The 19458-nt window shown below is 37.6% G+C and overlaps 1 protein-coding gene across 1 annotated transcript in view; it reads right to left on the reverse strand.

Annotated features, from left to right (window-relative positions):
• Nucleotides 1–19458, reverse strand: part of C9 (complement C9) — a 75358-nt gene that overhangs the window by 45222 nt on the left and 10678 nt on the right. The window lies entirely within an intron of this gene.

The raw sequence follows: 19458 nt of genomic DNA on the forward strand, positions 1-19458 counted from the left end.
AATTTATAATAAAATAAGAAATTTCATTTAAAACAGTTGTTTTTTTTACCATTTTTTCCTCCTCCAAATCATGGTACTTCTCTTTTTTCACTGTAGCTCTCATATCACACTTGATCACATGCTGTTGTATATCTCCAACTTGTCTTTTCATTTAATTCTTACATGGTACTATTTAACTCTCAACATAACAACAATAATAACAGTGATGTAGAAAACTAGCAAAGCCTCTTTCTAGGTTTTACAATAATTATGCTTATATTTGTAACCAGATTGCAAACTCACTGACGCTAGAAACCTTGTTTCTCTCTCTTTATAATCCCAGACAGTTTGGCAAAGCCTTGAGTTGCCTGGTTCTCTTGCAAATTTAATCCAAGGAGTCCAGTCTTTCCTATGGCAAGTACCTCTTAAATTAAACTTTTCCATTCCTAAACTTGTTATCTTACCACTTCACATCCACTTCAGCACTTTTTCATGATCTTTCTGAGTTTTAACATCATATATTTTGGCCCTATGGCCTCCCCTCTTCCTCCAGATCCAATGCTCAGGAGCACATTTCTGGCTTTAAACTTTTCTTTCTCTCCTCGTTCACCACTTGTATCTCTTCTGGCTGCCCATGCTACTTGGATAATTACCTCTTCTTATGACAGAAACGACAACAACAACAACCAAACCAAACCTAGACGCCTCCGGCAAGAATCTGCTGAAAACCTTTCAGTAACTTCCCAGTCCTCCTGTGCTAGTCCAAATGACTCATATAGTGTAGAAGGCAGAATAATGTCCCACCCCCAAAGATGTCCACAACCTAATCCTCAGAACTCGTCAAAGGTGAACTTCTATGGAAAGAGAGACTTTGAAGATATGATTAAGGGAAGATCATCCTGGTGGACCCATTCTAATGGCATGAACTCTTCAAAGTAGAAAAGGAATGCAGCAGAGTGGGTCAGAGAGATACAAAGACTGAAGAAGAGGCAGAAAAATTCAAAGTGTGAAAGGGACTGTTACTGACTTTGAAGACTGAGAAATGAGCTAGGACGAACAATGAAAGATAACCTTCCTTAAAACCCTCAGAAAGGAACACAGCTCTGCTGACATCTTGATCTTAGCAGAGTGAGTCTCATTTTGGACTTACGATCTCCAAAACTGTCAGACAATACATTTGTGTTATTTTAAGCCACTAAGTTTGTGATCATTTGCTACAGCAGCAAAGAGAAAATAATACACATGGCCTAGAGGTTGTACATGGCCTAACTTCTCCTTAATTCTCCAATTTTACCTGTCTTTGTCTAAGCCCCAGCCACACTGAACTTTAATTGCACTTCTTCCTTGAAGATGATTGTATAATGATACAGCTTTTGCAATGTGATTGTGTGATTGTGAAAATCTTGTGTCTGGTGCTCCTTTTATCTATGATATGGACAGATGAGTAAAACAAGTGGATTAAAAATAAATAATAGGAGGAACAAATGTTAAAATAAATTGAGTAGATTGAAATACTAGTGATCAATGAAAGAGAGCAGTAAGGGGTATAGAACAAATGGGGGAACAAAGTTAAAATATATTGGGTAGATGGAAATACTAGAAGTCAATGAGCTGGAGGGGTGAGGGGTATGGTAAGTATGAGTTTTTTCTTTTATTTCTTTTTCTAGAGTGAGGCAAATGTTCTAAGAAATGATTCATGGTGATGAATATACAACTATGTGATGATATTGTGAGTCATTGATGATATACCAAGAATGGAATGTTCATATGTTAAGAATGTTCATGTTTGTGTGTTGTTATGTTTTTTCAGTAAAAAAATTTTTTTTAATTGCATTTCTTCTCATATCTTTGGGCCTTTAATCAAATCATTTCCTATTCACCACACTGATCTCATCCTGGACTTAATTTTCTTTTCTGATAGCTTTCCTTAATCGCCTAGTCTAATTTAGTTTTCTGTATACATATACTTATAGCACCTTGTTCTTCCTTATGTCATAAATATTTCTCCAATGACATGTTGCATTCAATTAATTACTCCCTCACTTATTCATTCACCTAAAATTTATTAATTGGGCAATATTTATTGGGCATGGGGATAAAATGATATGGAAAAAAATAGAAAAACTAAAAATCCAGATTCCCAAGAAGTGGCCAAGAGGCTGCAGCTCGATCCTTCTCACCTCCCTCTGGGAACATAGACTGTAGAATACCTCACAGCCGTGAGAAAGATCCCCAGCTATATTCAGACCCAAAGACCTGAGCCCACAGGGACCCATTGCTGAACTCAAGACACTGGGGAGGGCAGAATACAACAAGGTAGCAAAGAAGAGCTTCCAAATGTAGGATTAGGGAGGAAACCGCCAATTTTTTCCCCAAAGCAGCAAGTAGCTAGGGAGAAACTGTCTGAATCAACTGTTTGGGGAACTAAAGAATATGGGAGAACATTTTAAGCACAGGTCAATGAGGGATGAAGAATCTGAGAAAACATGAACAGACTATAATTCCAGCTGTGGGTCCTGGTGCCCATCTTGCACCCTTGAGGGATACAGCAGTAGGCAGCACTATCCTTGCCTGGGGAATGGCTGTGGTCTGGGATGACTGTGGGAGAACTCTGCCCAAAGTACAAGAGGGGGACACTGTCCCACATGGAACCAAATTTTGGATGGTGAAGTGAGGGCAGAGGAACCCCACAGTTCCAGTTCCACCCCAGTCAGAGCTGTGGGGCTTCAGGGGGTAAGCAGCTTCTGAGGTTGATTCAGTCACCAAAAAAGTACAATTTGCTGAGCAGTCCAGAAAGTATGGGGAAAAACTGCAGAATTCTTCAGAGCCTCTCCAGGCTCCATCCAAGGCCCATCAGAACTGGTCACCTCCCTGCATGGCCACCTAACCCCGTTTTGGCTGAGAAATAGAGACAACCCAATTGTCAAAGCAACGCCCTAATACAAACCCAGGCAACAACTAAGTTTGAGGCAAGAGAAAGAAACCAACTTTCCGATTAGTCCCTTCAAAATAATCAGATAACCAGAGATCAGCAAAAAATCAAAAGGCACACTAAAACTCAAGAAGAAATGGTCTAGTCAAAGGAACAAATAAAAAAGTTTGAGAATGCACAGAATATGGAATAACTAGTAAAAGGTCTTTGAACAAATCTCCTGAATCAATTCAAAGAAACAAAGGGAAATGTGCATAAAGAGATAAAGGATATTAAGAGGACATTAGAAGAACATAAAGAAAAATTTGAAAGAATAACACATTATGGAAATAAAAGACACCATAGATGAAGTAAAAAATATATTGGAGACACATAGCAGCAGGTTTGAAGAGGAATAAGAAGGGATCAGTGAACACGTAGACAAGAGCAATTAAATTTGAACAGACAAAAGAACAAATGGAGAAAAAAATGGAAAAACTTGAGCAGGGTCTCAGGGAAATGATTGCAACCCAAAGTGCACAAATATATGCATCATGGGTGTTCCAGAAGGAGAAGAGAAAGGAAAAGCACTGGGAAGAATATTTAAGAAATAATGGCTGAAAATTTCCCAACCCTTATAAATGATATAAATATGCAAGCCAAAGAAGCCCAACATACTCCAAACAGAATAGATACAAATAGAATCAATACAATTATATTAGTCAGAGTTCTGTAGAGAAACAGAACCAACAGGAGATATCTGTAAATACAAGATTCATAAAACTGTCTCATGCAAATGTGGGAATCTAGGAGTCCAAAATCTGTAGGGCAGGCAGCGAGGTTGGCAACCCCAATGAAGAGTGTCAACGAGCTCTACAGGAGATGTTTGCTGGCTGAAGAAGCAGTGGAAATTTTCTCTTCTCCCTTAATAATCTTCAACTGAATGGACCAGACCCAACTGATTGGATTATCTCATTTGAGAGAGGTATGCTTTTAGTTGATGCTTGACATAATTAGCCACCAATACCATGAAATGACTCATGATTTAATAAGCCAGTTCTGGTTTATCAACCAGATGATAAATATCCTTGCAGTAATAAGTAGGTCAGTGTTTGCCTGACCAGACAACTGGGCATTACTACCTGGCCAAGCTGACACCACAACCTAATCATCACACAAAGACACATAGTAATCAGACTGTTAAATGCCAAAGAGAAGGAGAAAATTCTGAAAGCACCAAGAGAAAAGTGACTCACCACATGACATCATAGAGGTGAGAATGCAGTGGTAATTTAGAATAGTGAAAAAGAAAAATTAACAGCCAAAAATTCTCTTTCCAGCAAACCTAGCCTTCAAAAATGAGGGAGAGTTAAAAGTATTCACAAACAGAAGCTGAGAGAGTTTTTTAATAAAGAGACTGGCCCTATAAGAACTACTAAAGGGAGTTCTGCTGGGTGAAAAGAAAAGACAGGGGAGAGAGGTCTGGAGGAGTGTACGTAATTAATGTTAGTAAAGGTAACTAAAAGGATATAAAGAGAGAAAAAGTAGTTTTGACAAATTAAAACCAAGAGATAGTTGAAGTAAGGGCTGCCCTTACAATAATAACTTTGAATGTAAATGGATTGAATTCCCCAGTTAAAAGGCAGATTGGAGGAATGGATTAAAAATATGATCTATCTATATACTGTCTACAAGAGATTCATTTTAGACTCAAAGATGCAAATAGAATGAAAGTGAAAGGGTGGGGAAAATATTCCACAGTAACCAAAAACAAAAGCTGGGGTAGCTATATTGATATTAGACAAAATAGATTTCAAGTGCAAAAATGTCATAAGCGATAAAAAAGACACTATATATATATCAATAAAAGGGTGAATTCACCAAAAAAGAAACAACAATCATAAATAATTATGTTCTTAACATATATATATTCTTAACTACAGTGCCCCAAAATACATGAGGCAAGCAATGGCAAAGCTGAAGGGAGTAATAGATGACTACCATAATAGTGGGAATCTTCAACATACCACTGTCTTCAATAAATAGAAAATCTAAGCAGAGGATCAACAAAGAAACAGACAACCTAAATAATATGATAAATGAACTAGACCTAACAGACATATATAGAACATTGCATCTCAAGTCAGCAGGATATAAATTCTTCTCAATTTATATGAGAAAATTGTGCTCATATGGAACATTCTCAGGAGAGACCATATGTTGGGACACATAACAGGTCTCAATAAATTTAAGAAGATTGAAATTATACAAAGTACTTTCTATGACACAATGGAATGAACTTAGAAATCACTAACAAAAGGTGAACTGGAACACAAATAAATACATGGAGGTTACACAACACACTCTTAAACAATCAGTGGGTCAAAGAAGAAATAACAAAAGAAATCAGTAAATACCTCCAGATGAGTGAAAACAAGAATGCAACATATCAAAACTTATGGCATACAGTGAAGGCAATGCTGAGAGGGAAATTTATGGTCCTAAATGCTTACATTAAAAAGAAAGAGTTAAATTATGTAAGTCAGCAGTACCTCACACAGGAACTGTTTAAAACGTTGAAAATGGAATCTGACTTCAAGTAGAGATATGAAAGAAGCTGATCTGGATGGGACTAGGGTAAATCAGAATACAAGGTAAAGGATGATACCTTTCATATTTTAAAACTTCAACTTCTGTGTGAGACAAAAGGGAGAAATGTTTATTTGGTACAAAATTTATATTTTGGTTAGTGCATTTCCTAATTTAACTTGTTGGTCAGTTTAGTTGAACTTAAGTACATGGAACCTTGAATAGGGTATGAGACTTGTTGGTTTCTTCAGGTTAGTATGATGCCCTGATATATCCCAGAGTTATTTGGGGGAGTGAATAAAAAACATTTTAAAGGTTCCCTTGGGGAACTGGGGAGAAAGGAGGAGAAGTTCAGCTTCCCCATTTGGAGAATTTCTGATGTTATTGCAAGCAGTAGAGACAACCAAGTCAATAGGCCGAGCCCTTGATCTTGGGGTTCACCCCTGTGGAATTTATTCCTGCAAAGGATAGGCTAGACCTGTTTAAAATTGGACCTAAGAGTCAACCCAAAAGAAGCTCTTCTGTACCAGGTAGGTTGGCTTTATCGCCTTATCAAAGATCAATTGTTCATAGATGAAAAGAGTCTATTTCTGAACACTCAATTCAATTCCATTGGCCAATATATTTATCTTTATGACAGTACCATCCTGTTTAGACCACTGTAGCTTCATAATATGTTTTAAAGTCAGGTAGTCTGAGAACTCCCACTTCATTTTTCTTTCTCAAGAAAATTTTTTAGGGGCACCCTGCCCTTCCAAATAAACCTGGTTATTGCTTTTTCAATTTATGCAGAAAAAGTTGTTGGGATTTTAATTGGTATTGCACTGAATCTATAACACAATTTGGGTAAAACTGACATCTTAATTATAATTAGTTTTACAATCCATGAACACAGTTTGTCCTTCCATTTATTTAGGTCTTCCATGATTTCTTTTACAAATTTCTTGGAGTTTTCTGTGTATAGGTCTTTTGTATCCTGAGTTAAATTTATTCCTAAACATTTGATTCTTTTGGTTGTTACTGGAAATGCATTTTTTTCTTGATTTCCTTCTCAGATTGCTCATCACTAGTGTATAGAAACACTATTGATTTTGGGGTGTTGCTTTTGTACCCTGCCACTTTGCTGTACACATTTATTAGTTCTAGTAGCTTTGCTGTAGTTTTTTTTTTTGGGATTTTCAACATATATCATCTGCAAACAGTGAGAATTTTACTTCTTCCTTTCTCATTTGGGTGCCTTTTATTTCCTTTTCTTGTCTAATTGCTCTGGCTAGAATTTCCAGCATAATGTTGAATAACAATGGTGACAGTGGGCATCCTTGTCTTGTTCCTGATCTTAGTGGTAAAGCATTCAGTCTTTCTAAATGGCAGATGATTTTAGCTATGGGTTTTTCATATATCCCCTTTATCATGGTGGGGAAGTTCCTTTCGATTCTGGCCCTTTGAAGTGGTTTCATCAAGAAAAGATGTGGAGGGGATGGGGCCAAGATGGTGATTTAGCAATGTGAGTGTTTTAGTTTGTCCTCCAGAACAACTACTAAATAACCAGAAACAGTATAGAACAGCTCTAGAGGCCACGTCAGTGACCAGGCACACAGCATAACCCAGTCAGGACCAGCTGGACCAGCTGAGAGCCTCCCCAGAACAGTGAGTTCCCCAACCCGTGGCAGCCGGCACCCCTCCCCCACAGGCTGCTTCCCAGAGGGGAAAGGAAAGAGACTTTACCAGCAGCAGGGGCTGAGCCCAACCAAATGCCAATTGTGGAATTAATAAATAAATCCTGACTACTAAAAATAGGCCCCCAGCTCAGGTGAACTTGGTCAAAGCGGAGGTTGCTCATTTTTGCTCCAGTGCCAAGGGGTCAGGACTGACGGAAAAAGAAAAAAAGAAGAGAAACAGAGGTTTTCTGGCTGTGTTTATACAAAGTCTTGATTGCCTTTGGATACAGTGGCAGGACTTCTCAGGCAGCAACTGCCCCAGGCATAGACAGAAACAAGCTCGTTTGAGGGTTTGTCTGGAGACTGTGCCTTCCCTAGGGGAGGCGTGAAGCCCAACTCAGGTGGAATCCCTCCCTTAAGGAATTCAGACACCAGGGCTTGGTAATTTGAAGCCATTAAAACCAGCCTACAACCTCTTCTCTGTCTCCACCATGCCCCCGGCAGGGAGAGTCTGCCAAAGTTAAATGCACCGCATCATCTTATGCTGGTGGGACCTGCAGGCAGACAAGCACCACATACTGGGCAGGATAAGAAAAACAGAGCCCAGAGACTTCACAGGAAAGTCTTTCAACCTGCTGGGTCTCACCCTCAGGGAAAAATGACTCAGGTGACTCTTTCCTCCTGATAGGAGGCCAGTTTGGTCTGGGAAAATCCAGCTGGGGTCTATAAGACCTACGTAGACCCTCCTAAGGGTGGGGTGGGGGAAAGGCACCATACAAGCAGGGCAAGAAACAAGAAAACAAGAACTGAAAAATTCTCCTCTGTTAAACAAAACCAAGGTAGAGGTCCAGAAAAAGCTGAACTGAATGTTAAAGAATAGATAGACAACAAATTCATCCAGCAAGAAAACCCTAGGTAAAAGAAGTGAAAGCAATCTCCAGGATAAACTAATTAAGGTAATTAAGTGTCTAGCCACCAGCAAAAATTAACAAATCATGCCAGGAAAATTGAAGATATGGCCCAGTCAAAGGACAAACCAACAATTCAAATGAGATACAGGAGCTGAAACAATTAATTCAGAATATATAAACAGACATGGAAAACCTCATCAAAAACCAAATCAATGAATTGAGGGAGAATATAAACAAGGCAAGGAATGAACAAAAAGGAGAAATCGAAAGTCTGAAAAAACAAATCACAGAACTTAAGGGAATGAAAGGCACAGCAGAAGAGATGAAAAAACAATGGAAACCTACAATGGTAGATTTTGAGAGGCAGAAGATAGGATTAGTGGACTGGAGGATGGAACATCTGAAATCCAATAAGAAAAATATAGGGAAAAAATGGAAAAAATATGAGCAGGGACTCAGGGAATTGAATGACAATATGAAGCACACGAATATACATGTTGTGGGTATCCCAGAAGAAGAAGAGAAGGAAAAGGAGGAGAAAAACTAATGGAAGAAATTTTCACTGAAAATTTCCCAACTCTTATGAAAGACTTAAAATTACAGATCCGGGGCGGGCCGCGGTGGCTCAGCGGGCAAGAGTGCTTGCCTGCTATGCCGGAGGACCCCGGTTCGATTCCCGGCCCCAGCCCATGTAAGAAACAAACAAACAAACAAAATATAATAAAACAAGAAAATGTTTAAAGATGTTTCCCTTTCTTCCTTCCTTCCTTCCTTCCATCCTTCCTTTCTTCTCTCTGTCTTTCCTTCCCTTCCTCCCTCTCTCTTTAAAAAAAAAAAAAAAAAAAAAATTACAGATCCAAGAAGTGCAGCATACCCCAAAGAGAATAGATCCAAATAGATGTACTACAAGACACTTACTAATCAGAATGTCAGAGGACAAAGAAAAAGAGAGGATCTTGAAAGCAGCAAAAGAAAAGCAACCCATCACATACAAGGGAAGCCCAATAAGACTATGTGTAGATTTCTCAGCAGAAACCATGGAGACGAGAAGACAGTGGGATGATATATTTAAATTACTAAAAGAAAAAACTGCCAACCAAGAATTCTATATCCAGCAAAACTGTCCTTCAGAAATGAGGGAGAAATTAAAACATTTTCAGAAAAAAAATCACTGAGAGAATTTGTGACCAAGAAACCAGCTCTGCAAGAAATACTAAAGGGAACACTAGAGACAGATATGAAAAGACAGAAGAGAGAGGTGTAGAGAAGAGTGTAGAAAGGAAGACTGTGAGTAAAGGTAAAAAGAAGGAAAATTAGATATGACAGATAAAATCCAAAAGTCAAAATGGTAGAAGAAAGTACTACCTGTGCAGTAATAACACGAAATGTTAATGGATTAAACTTCCCAAACAAAAGACATAGACTGGCAGAATGGATTTAAAAACAGGACCCATCTATATGTTGTCTACAGGAAACACATCTTAGACCCAAAGATAAACATAGGTTGAAAGTGAAAGGTTGGGAAAAGGTATTTCATGCAAATAACAATCAGAAAGGAGCAGGAGTAGCTATACTAATATCCAAAAAATTAGACTTCAAATGTAAAACAGTTAAAAGAGACAAAGAAGGATGCTATATATTTACAAAAGAAACAATTCAGCACGAAGACATAACAATCATAAATATTTGTGCACCAAACAAGAATGCTCCAAAATACGTGTGGCAAACACTGAAAACACTGAAAAGAGAAATACACACATCTACCATGACATTTGGAGACTTCAATTCCCCACTCTCATCAATGGACAGAAAATCTAAACAGAGGATAAATAAAGAAACAGATAATTTGAATATTACAATAAATGAGCTAGACTTAACAGACATTTATAGGACATTACATCCCACAACAGCAGGATACACCTTTTTCTCAAGTGCTCATGGATCATTCTCAAAGATAGACCATATGCTGGGGCACAAAGCAAGTCTCAACAAATTTAAAAAGATTGAAATCATACACAACACTTTCTCAGATCATAAAGGAATGAAGTTGGAAATCAATAATAGGCAGAGTGTCAGAAAATTCACAAATATGTGGAGGCTCAACAGCACACTCTTAAACAACCAGTGGGTCAAGGAAGAAATTAAAAGAGAAATCAGTAAATATCTCAAGGCAAATGAAAATGAAAACACAACATATCAAAACTTATGGGACACAGCAAAAGCAGTGCTTAGAGGAAAATTTATTGCCCTAAATGCCTATATCAAAAAGGAAGAAAGGGCAAAAATTGAGGAATTAACTGTCCATTTGGAAGAACTAGAGAAAGAACAGCAAACTAACACCAAAGCAAGCGAAAGGAAAGAAATAACAAGGATTAGAGCAGAAATAAATGAAATTGAGAATATGAAAATAATTGAGAAAATCAATAAAATCAGAAGCTGGTTCTATGAGAAAATCAATAAGATTGATGGACTCTTAACAAGATTGACAAAAAGAAGAAGAGAAAAATACAAATAAATAAGATCAGAAATGGAAGAGGAGACATAACCACTGACCTCACAGAAATAAAGGAAGTAATGACAGGATGCTAAGAACAACTTTATGCTAATAAATACAACAACGTAGATGAAGTGGAAAACTGCCTAGAAAGGCATGAACAACCAACTTTGACTTGAGAAGGAATAGACGACCTCAACAAACCAATCACAAGTAAATAAATTGAATCAGTCATTAAGAATCTCCCCCCCAAAAAAAGTCCAAGACCAGATGACTTCACGTGTGAATTCTACCAAACATTCAAGAAAGAATTAGTACCAATCCTGCTCAAAATCTTCCAAAAAATTGAAGTGGAGGGAAATCTACCTAACTCATTCTACACAGCCAACTTCACCCTCATACCAAAGCCAGACAAAGATATTACAAAAAAAGAAAACTACAGACCAATCTCTCTAATAAATATAGATGCAAAAATCCTCAGCAAAATTCCAGCAAATCAAATCCGGCAACACATTAAAGGAATTATACATCATGACCAAGTAGGATTCATCCCAGGTATGCAAGGATGGTTCAATATAAGAAAATCAATTAATGTAATACACCATATGAACAAATCAAAGCAGAAAAACCACATGATCATCTCAATTGATGCAGAGAAGGCATTCGACAAGATTCAACATCCTTTCCTGTTGAAAACACTTCAAAAGATAGGAATACAAGGGAACTTCCTTAAAATGATAGAGGGAATATATGAAAAACCCACAGCTAATATCATCCTCAATGGGGAAAAATTGAAAACTTTCCCCCTAAGATCAGGAACAAGACAAGGATGTCCACTATCACCACTATTATTCAACATTGTGTTGGAATTTCTAGCCAGAGCAATTAGACAAGAAAAAGAAATACAAGGCATCAAAATTGGAAAGGAAGAAGTAAAACTCTCACTGTTTGCAGATGATATGATACTATATGTTGAAAACCCCCAAAAATCCACAGCAAAACTACTAGAGCTAATAAATGAGTACAGCAAAGTGGCAGGTTACAAGATCAACACTCAAAAATCTGTAGTGTTTCTATACACTAGTAATGAATAATCTGAGGGGGAAATAAAGAAACGAATTCCAATCAAGGGAGTGAGAAAACCTTCTCAACAAAAAGGGGGAAGAGTGAAATGAGGCAAAGTGTCAATGGCTGAGAGATTCCAAACAGAGTCGAGAGGTTATCCTGGAGGTTATTCTTATGCATTAAGTAGATATCACCTTGTTATTCAAGATGTAATGGAGAGGCTGGAGGGAACTGCCTGAAAATGTAGAGCTGTGGTCCATTAGCCATGTTTCTTGATGATGATTGAATAATGATATTGCTTTCACAATATGACTGTGTGGCTGTGCAAACCTTGTGCCTGATGCTCTATTTATCTACCTTGTCAACAGATGAGTAGAACATATAGAATAAAGATAAATAATAGAAGGAACAAATGTTAAAATAAATTTAGTTTGAAATGCTAGTGATCAATGAAAGGGAGGGTTAAGTGGTACGGTACATATAATTTTTTTTCTGTTTTTGTTTTATTTCTTTTTCTAAATAGAAGCAAATGTTCCAAGAAATAATTATGATGATGAAGAAGCAAATGTTCCAAGAAATGATTATGATGATGAATATGCCAAAAAGAAATGAATTCCATTTACAATTGCAACCAAAAGAATAAAATATTTAGGAATAAATTTAACTAAGGAGACAAAAGACCTGTACAAAGTAAATTGTTAAAAGAAATCACAGAAGACCTAAATAGATGGAAGGGCATACCATGTTCATGGATTGAAAGACTGAATATAGTTAAGATGTCAATTCTACCTAAATTGATTTACAGATTCAATGCAATACCAATTAAAATCCCAACAACTTACTTTTCAGAAATTGAAAAAAAAATAACCAAATTTATCTGGAAGGGCAGGGTGCCCTGAATAGTTTAAAAGTATCCTGAGGAGAGGGAGGGGCCAAGATGGTGGCTTAGTAAGGTGCGTGCATCTCAGTTCCTCCTCCAGAACAACTACTAAATAACCAGAAACAGTACAGAACAGCTCCCGGAACCATGACAGAAACCAGACACACAGCGTACCCCAGTCTGGACTGGCTGGACCTACTGCGAGACTCCGCTGCGGTGAGATCCCCAAGCAGTGCGTGCTTCCCCGGGCCGTGGAGGCTGGCGGCCCGCGCCCCTCCCTCCCTCCTTCCCAGGCCAGCTGAGAGTCTCGGAGAGGCAAATTTCCCAAGCTGCAGCGGCCAGCACCCCTCCCTCACGGGCAGCTTCCCAGACTGGCTACGAGTCTCGTATCAGCGAGATCCCCAAGCTGCGGCAGCCAGCGACCCTCCCCCATAGGCAGCTTGCCGGTCCGGCAGTGAGCCTCGGATCAGAGAGATCCCCAAGCCGTGGCGGCCAGTGGCCAGCACCCCTCCCCCACAGGCAGCTACCTGGTGGGAAAGGAAAGAGTCTCCAACAGTAGCAGGGACTGAGTCCAACCAAACACCAACAGTGGCATTAATAAACAAATTCTGACTACTAAAAATAGGCCCCCAGCTCAGGTGAAACTGATCAAGGTGGAAGTTGCCTATTGGGCTAACTGAAAAAGAGGAAAGGGGGTGAAACAGAGCCTTCTGCAGCTGTTTCTATGGAGGCTTGGTGCCTCTGGGCTCAGCGCCGGGATTACACAGGTTGCAACTGCTCCAAACGCAGAAACAGGCTGCTTTCAAGGCTCTCTACCACCTGAACTTTCCCCACAGGAGGGGTGAAATGCATCTCAGGTGGAATCCCTCTCTCAAGGAATTCAGATTCCAGGACTGCACAATTTGAAGCCATTAAAACTAGCCTACAACCTTTCCTCTGTCTACACCACGCACACAGTAGTGAGAGCCTTCCAAAGTTAAAGGAGCCACAACATCTTTTGCTGGTGGGACCTGCAGACAGACAAGTGCCACATACTGGACAGGATAAGAAAAACAGAGCCCAGAGGCTTCACAGGAAAGTCTTTCAACCTGCTGGGTCTCCCACTCAGGGAAATCTGATTAAATGTCCAGACACCAGCAAAAATAACAAATCACACCAGGAAAATTGAAGACATGGCCCAGTCAAAGGAACAAACCAATAGTTCAAATGAGATACAGGAGCTGAGACAACTAATTCTGAATATATGAATAGAAATGGAAAACCTCTTCAAAAACCAAATCAATAAATTGAGGGAGGACATGAAGAAGGCAAGTGATGAACAAAAAGAAGAAATGGAAAGTCTGAAAAAACAAATCACAGAACTTATGGGAATGAAAGATACAGTAGAAGAGATGAAAAAAACAATGGAAACCTACAATGGTAGATTTCAAGAGACAGAAGCTAGAATTAGTGAACTGGAGGATGGAACATATGAAAACCAAAAAGAAACAGAAACTATAGGGAAAAGAATGGAAAAATTTGAGCAGGGGTTCAGGGATTTGAATGATAATATAAAGTGCACAAATGTATGTGTTGCAGGTGTCCCAGAAGGAGAAGAGAAAGGAAAAGGAAGAGAAAAACTAATGAAAGAAATTATCACTGAAAATTTCCCAACTCTTATGAAAGACCTAAAATTACAGATCCAAGAAGTGCAGCGCACCCCAAAGAGAAAAGATCCAAATAGGCGTTCTCCAAGACACTTACTAGTTAGAATGTCAGAGGTCAAAGAGAAAGAGAGGATCTTGAAAAAAACAATCCATCACATACAAGGGAAACCCAATAAGACTATGTGTAGATTTCTCAGCAGAAAACATGGAGGCAAGAAGACAATGGGATGATATATTTAAATTACTAAAAGAGAAAAACTGTCAACCAAGAATTCTATATCCAGCAAAATTGTCCTTAAAAAATGAGGGAGAAATTAAAACATTTTCAGACAAAAAGTCACTGAGAGAATTTGTGACCAAGAGACCAGCTCTGCAAGAAATACTAAAGGGAGCACTAGAGTCAGATATGAAAAGACAGAACAGAGAGGTGTGGAGAAGAGTTTAGAAAGAAGGAAAATTAGATATGATATATATAATACAAAAGGCAAAATGGTAGAGGAAAGTATTACCCAAACACTAATAACACTAAATGTTAATGGACTGAATTCCCCAATCAAAAGTCATAGACTGGCAGAATGGATTTAAAAACAAGATCCTTCTATATGCTGTCTACAGGAAACACATCTTAGGCCCAAAGATAAACATAGGTTGAAAGTGAAAGGTTGGGAAAAGATATTTCATGCAAATAACAACCAGAAAAGAGCAGGAGTAGCTATACTAATCCAACAACTTAGACTTCAAATGTAAAACAGTTAAAAGAGACAAAGAAGGACACTATATACTAATAAAAGGAACAATTAAACAAGAACACATAACAATCATAAATATTTATGCACCAAATCAGAATGCCCCAAAATACGTGAGAAATACACTGCAAATACTGAAAAGGGAAATAGACACATCTACCATAACATTTGGAGACTTCAATTCCCCACTCTCATCAATGGACAGAACATCTAGACAGAGGATCAATAAAGAAACAGAGAATTTGAATATCACAATAAATGAGCTAGACTTAACAGACATTTATAGGACATTACACCCCACAACAGCAGGATACACCTTTTTCTCAAGTGCTCATGGATCATTCTCATAGACCATATGCTGGGTCACAAAGCAAGTCTCAACAAATTTAAAAAGATTGAAATCATACACAACACTTTCTCAGATCATAAAGGAATGAAGTTGGAAATCAATAATAGGCAGAGTGCCAGAAAATTCACAAATATGTGGAGGCTCAACAACACACTCTTAAACAACCAGTGGGTCAAGGAAGAAATTACAAGAGAAATTAGTAAATATCTCGAGGCGAATGAAAATGAAAGCACAACATATCAAAACCTATGGGACACAGCAAAGGCAGTGCTAAGAGGGAAATTTATTGCCCTAAATGCCTATATCAAAAAAGAAGAAAGGGCAAAAATTTGGGAATTAACTGTCCACTTGGAAGAACTGGAGAGAGAACAGCAAACTAACCCCAAAGCAAGAAAAAAGAAAGAAATAACAAAGATTAGAGAAGAAATAAATGAAATTGAGAACATGAAAATGATAGAGAAAATCAATAAGACCAGAAGTTGGTTCTATGAGAAAATCAATAAGATTGATGGGCCCTTAGCAAGATTGACAAAAAGAAGAAGAGAGAGGACACAAATAAATAAGATCAGAAATGGAAGAGGAGACATAATCACTGATCTCACAGATATAAAGGAGGTAATAATCAGATACTATGAACAATTTTATGCTAATAAACACAACAATGTAGATGAAATGGACAAGTTCCTAGAAAGGCATGAACAACCTACTTTGACTCAAGAAGAAATAGATGACCTCAACAAACCAATCACAAGTAAAGAAATTGAATCAGTCATTCAAACGCTTCCCAAAAAGAAAAGTCCAGGACCAGATGGCTTCACATGTGAATTCTACCAAACATTCCAGAAAGAATTAGTACAAACCCTGCTCAAACTCTTCAAAAAAACTGAAGTGGAGGGAAAGCTATCTAATTCATTCTATGAAGCCAACATCACCCTCATACCAAAACCAGACAAAGATATTACAAAAAAAGAAAACTACAGACCAACCCCTCTAATGAATATAGATGCAAAAATCCTCAACAAAATTCCAGCAAATCGAATTCAGCAACACATTAAAAGAATTATACATCATGACCAAGTAGGATTCATCCCAGGTATGCAAGGATGGTTCAACATAAGAAAATCAATTAATGTAATACACCATATCAACAAATCAAAGCAGAAAAATCACATGATCATCTCAATTGATGCAGAGAAGGCATTTGACAAGATTCAACATCCTTTCCTGTTGAAAATACTTCAAAGAATAGGAATACAAGGGAACCTCCTTAAAATGATACAGGGAATATATGAAAAACCCACAGCTAATATCATCCTCAATGGGGAAAAATTGAAAACTTTCCCCCTAAGATCAGGAACAAGACAAGGAGGTCCATTATCACCACTGTTATTCAACATCGTGTTGGAGCTTCTAGCCAGAGCAATTAGACAAGAAAAAGAAATACAAGGCATCAAAATTGGAAAGGAAGAAGTAAAACTATCACTGTTTGCAGATGATATGATACTATTTGTCGAAAACCCTGAAAAATCCACAGCAAAACTACTAGAGCTAATAAATGAGTACAGCAAAGTAGCAGGTTACAAGATCAACATTTAAAAATCTGTAGTGTTTCTATACACTAGCAATGAACAAGCTGAGGGGGAAATCAAGAAACGAATTCCATTTACAATTGCAAATATAAGAATAAAATACTTAGGAATAAATTTAACTAAAGAGACAAAAGACCTATACAAAGAGCACTACAAAAAACTGTTAAAAGAAATCACAGAAGACCTAAATAGATGGAAGGGCATACCGTGTTCATGGATTGGAAGACTAAATATAGTTAAGATGTCAATTCTACCTAAATTGATTTACAGATTCAATGCATACCAATCAAAATCCCAACAACTTACTTTTCAGAAATAGAAAAACCAATAAGCAAATTTATCTGGAAGGGCGGGTGCCCTGAATTGCTAAAAGTATCTTGAATAAAAAAAAATGAAGCTGGAGGTCTCACGCTGACGGACTTTAAGGCATATTATGAAGCCACAGTGGTCAAAACAGCATGGTACTGGCATAAAGATAGATATATTGACCAATGGAATCGAATAGAGTGTTCAGGTATAGACCCTCTCATCTATGGACATTTGATCTATGATAAGGCAGTCAAGCCTACTCACCTGGGACAGAACAGTCTCTTCAATAAATGGTGCTTAGAGAACTGGATATCCATATGCAAAAGAATGAAAGAGGACCCGTATCTCACACCCTATACAAAAGTTAACTCAAAATGGATCAAAGATCTAAACATTAGGTCTAAGACCATAAAACAGTTAGAGGAAAACGTAGGGAGATATCTTATGAATCTTACAATTGGAGGCAGTTTTATGGACCTTAAACCTAAAGCAAAAGCACTGTAGAGAGAAATAAATAAAGGGGAGCTCCTCAAAATCAAACACTTTTGTGCATCAAAGAACTTCATCAGGAAAGTAGAAAGACAGCTTACACAATGGGAGACAATATTTGGAAACCATATCAGATAAAGGTTTAGTATCCAGAATTTATAAAGAGATTGTTGAACTCAACAACAAAAAGACAGCCAATACAATTACAAAATGGGAAAAAGACTTGAACAGACACTTCTCAGAAGAGGAAATACAAATGGTCAAAAGGCACATGAAGAGATACTCAATGTCCCTGGCCATTAGAGAAATGCAAATCAAAACCACAATGAGATATCATCTCACACCCACCAGAATGGCCATTATCAACAAAACAGTAAATGACAAGTGCTGGAGACGATGTGGAGAAAGAGGCACACTTATCCACTGTTGGTGGGAATGTCAAATGGAGCAACCACTATGGAAGGCAGTTTGGTGGTTCCTCAAAAAGCTGAATATAGAATTGCCATACGACCCAGCAATACCATTGCTAGGTATCTACTCAGAGGACTTAAGGGCAAAGACACAAGCAGACATTTGCACACCAATGTTTATAGCAGCATTATTTACAATTGCAAAGAGATGGAAACAGCCAAAATGTCCATCAACAGATGAGTGGCTAAACAAACTGTGGTATATACATATGATGGAATATTATGCAGCTTTAAGACAGAATAAACTTATGAAGCATGTAATAACATGGATGGACCTAGAGAACATCATGCTGAGTGAGACTAGCCCAAAACTAAAGGACAAATACTGTATGGTCCCACTGATGTGAACCGACATTAGAGAATAAACTTGGAATATGTCATTGGTAACAGAGACCATCAGGAGATAGAAATATGGTAAGATAATGGGTAATTGGAGCTGAAGGGATACAGACTGTGCAACAAGACTGGATACAAAAACTCAGAAATGGACAGCACAATACTACCTAATTGTAATGTAATTATATTAAAACACTGAATGAAGCTGCATCTGAGGTATCATTTTTTATTTTATTTTATTTTTTATTTTTATTTTTTTCTCTCTTTTATCGTTTTATTTCTTTTTCTGTTGTCTTTCTATTTCTTTTTCTGAATTGATGCAATTGTACTAAGAAATGATGAACATGCATCTATGTGATGATATTAAGAATTACTGATTGTATATGTAGAATGGAATGATTTCTAAATGTTGTGTTAGTTAATTTTTTAAATTAATAATAAAAAAAGTATCCTGAGAAAAAAAAATGAAGTCAGAGATCTCACACTACCTGACTTTAAGGCATGTTATGAGCTACAGTGGTCAAAGCAGCATGGTACTGGCATAAAGATAGATATATTGACCAATGGAATCAAACAGAGCATTCAGATATAGACCCTCTCATCTACAGACAATTTATCTTTGATAGGGCAGTCAAGCCAATTCACCTGGAATAGAACAGTCTCTTCAACAAATGTGCCTAGAGAACTGGATATCCATATGCAAAAGAATGAAAGAGGACCCATATCTCACCCTATGCAAAAGTTACTCAAAATGGATCAAAGACCTAAAATTAGGTCTAAGACCATAAAACTGTTAGAAGAAAATCTAGGGAAATATCTTATAAATCTTGTAGTTGTAGGAAGTTTTATAGACTTTACACCCAAAGCAAGAGCACTGAACAAAGAAATAAAATAAATGGGAGCTTCTCAAAATTAAACACTTTTGTGCATCAAAGAACTTCATCAAGAAAGTAAAAAGACAGCCTACACAATAGGAGACAATATTTTGAAACAACGTATCAGATAAAGATCTAATATCCAGAATTTACAAAGAGATT

This window comes from Tamandua tetradactyla, chromosome 9, assembly GCF_023851605.1.
Source record: "Tamandua tetradactyla isolate mTamTet1 chromosome 9, mTamTet1.pri, whole genome shotgun sequence".
NCBI classification, from domain to species: Eukaryota; Metazoa; Chordata; class Mammalia; order Pilosa; family Myrmecophagidae; genus Tamandua; species Tamandua tetradactyla.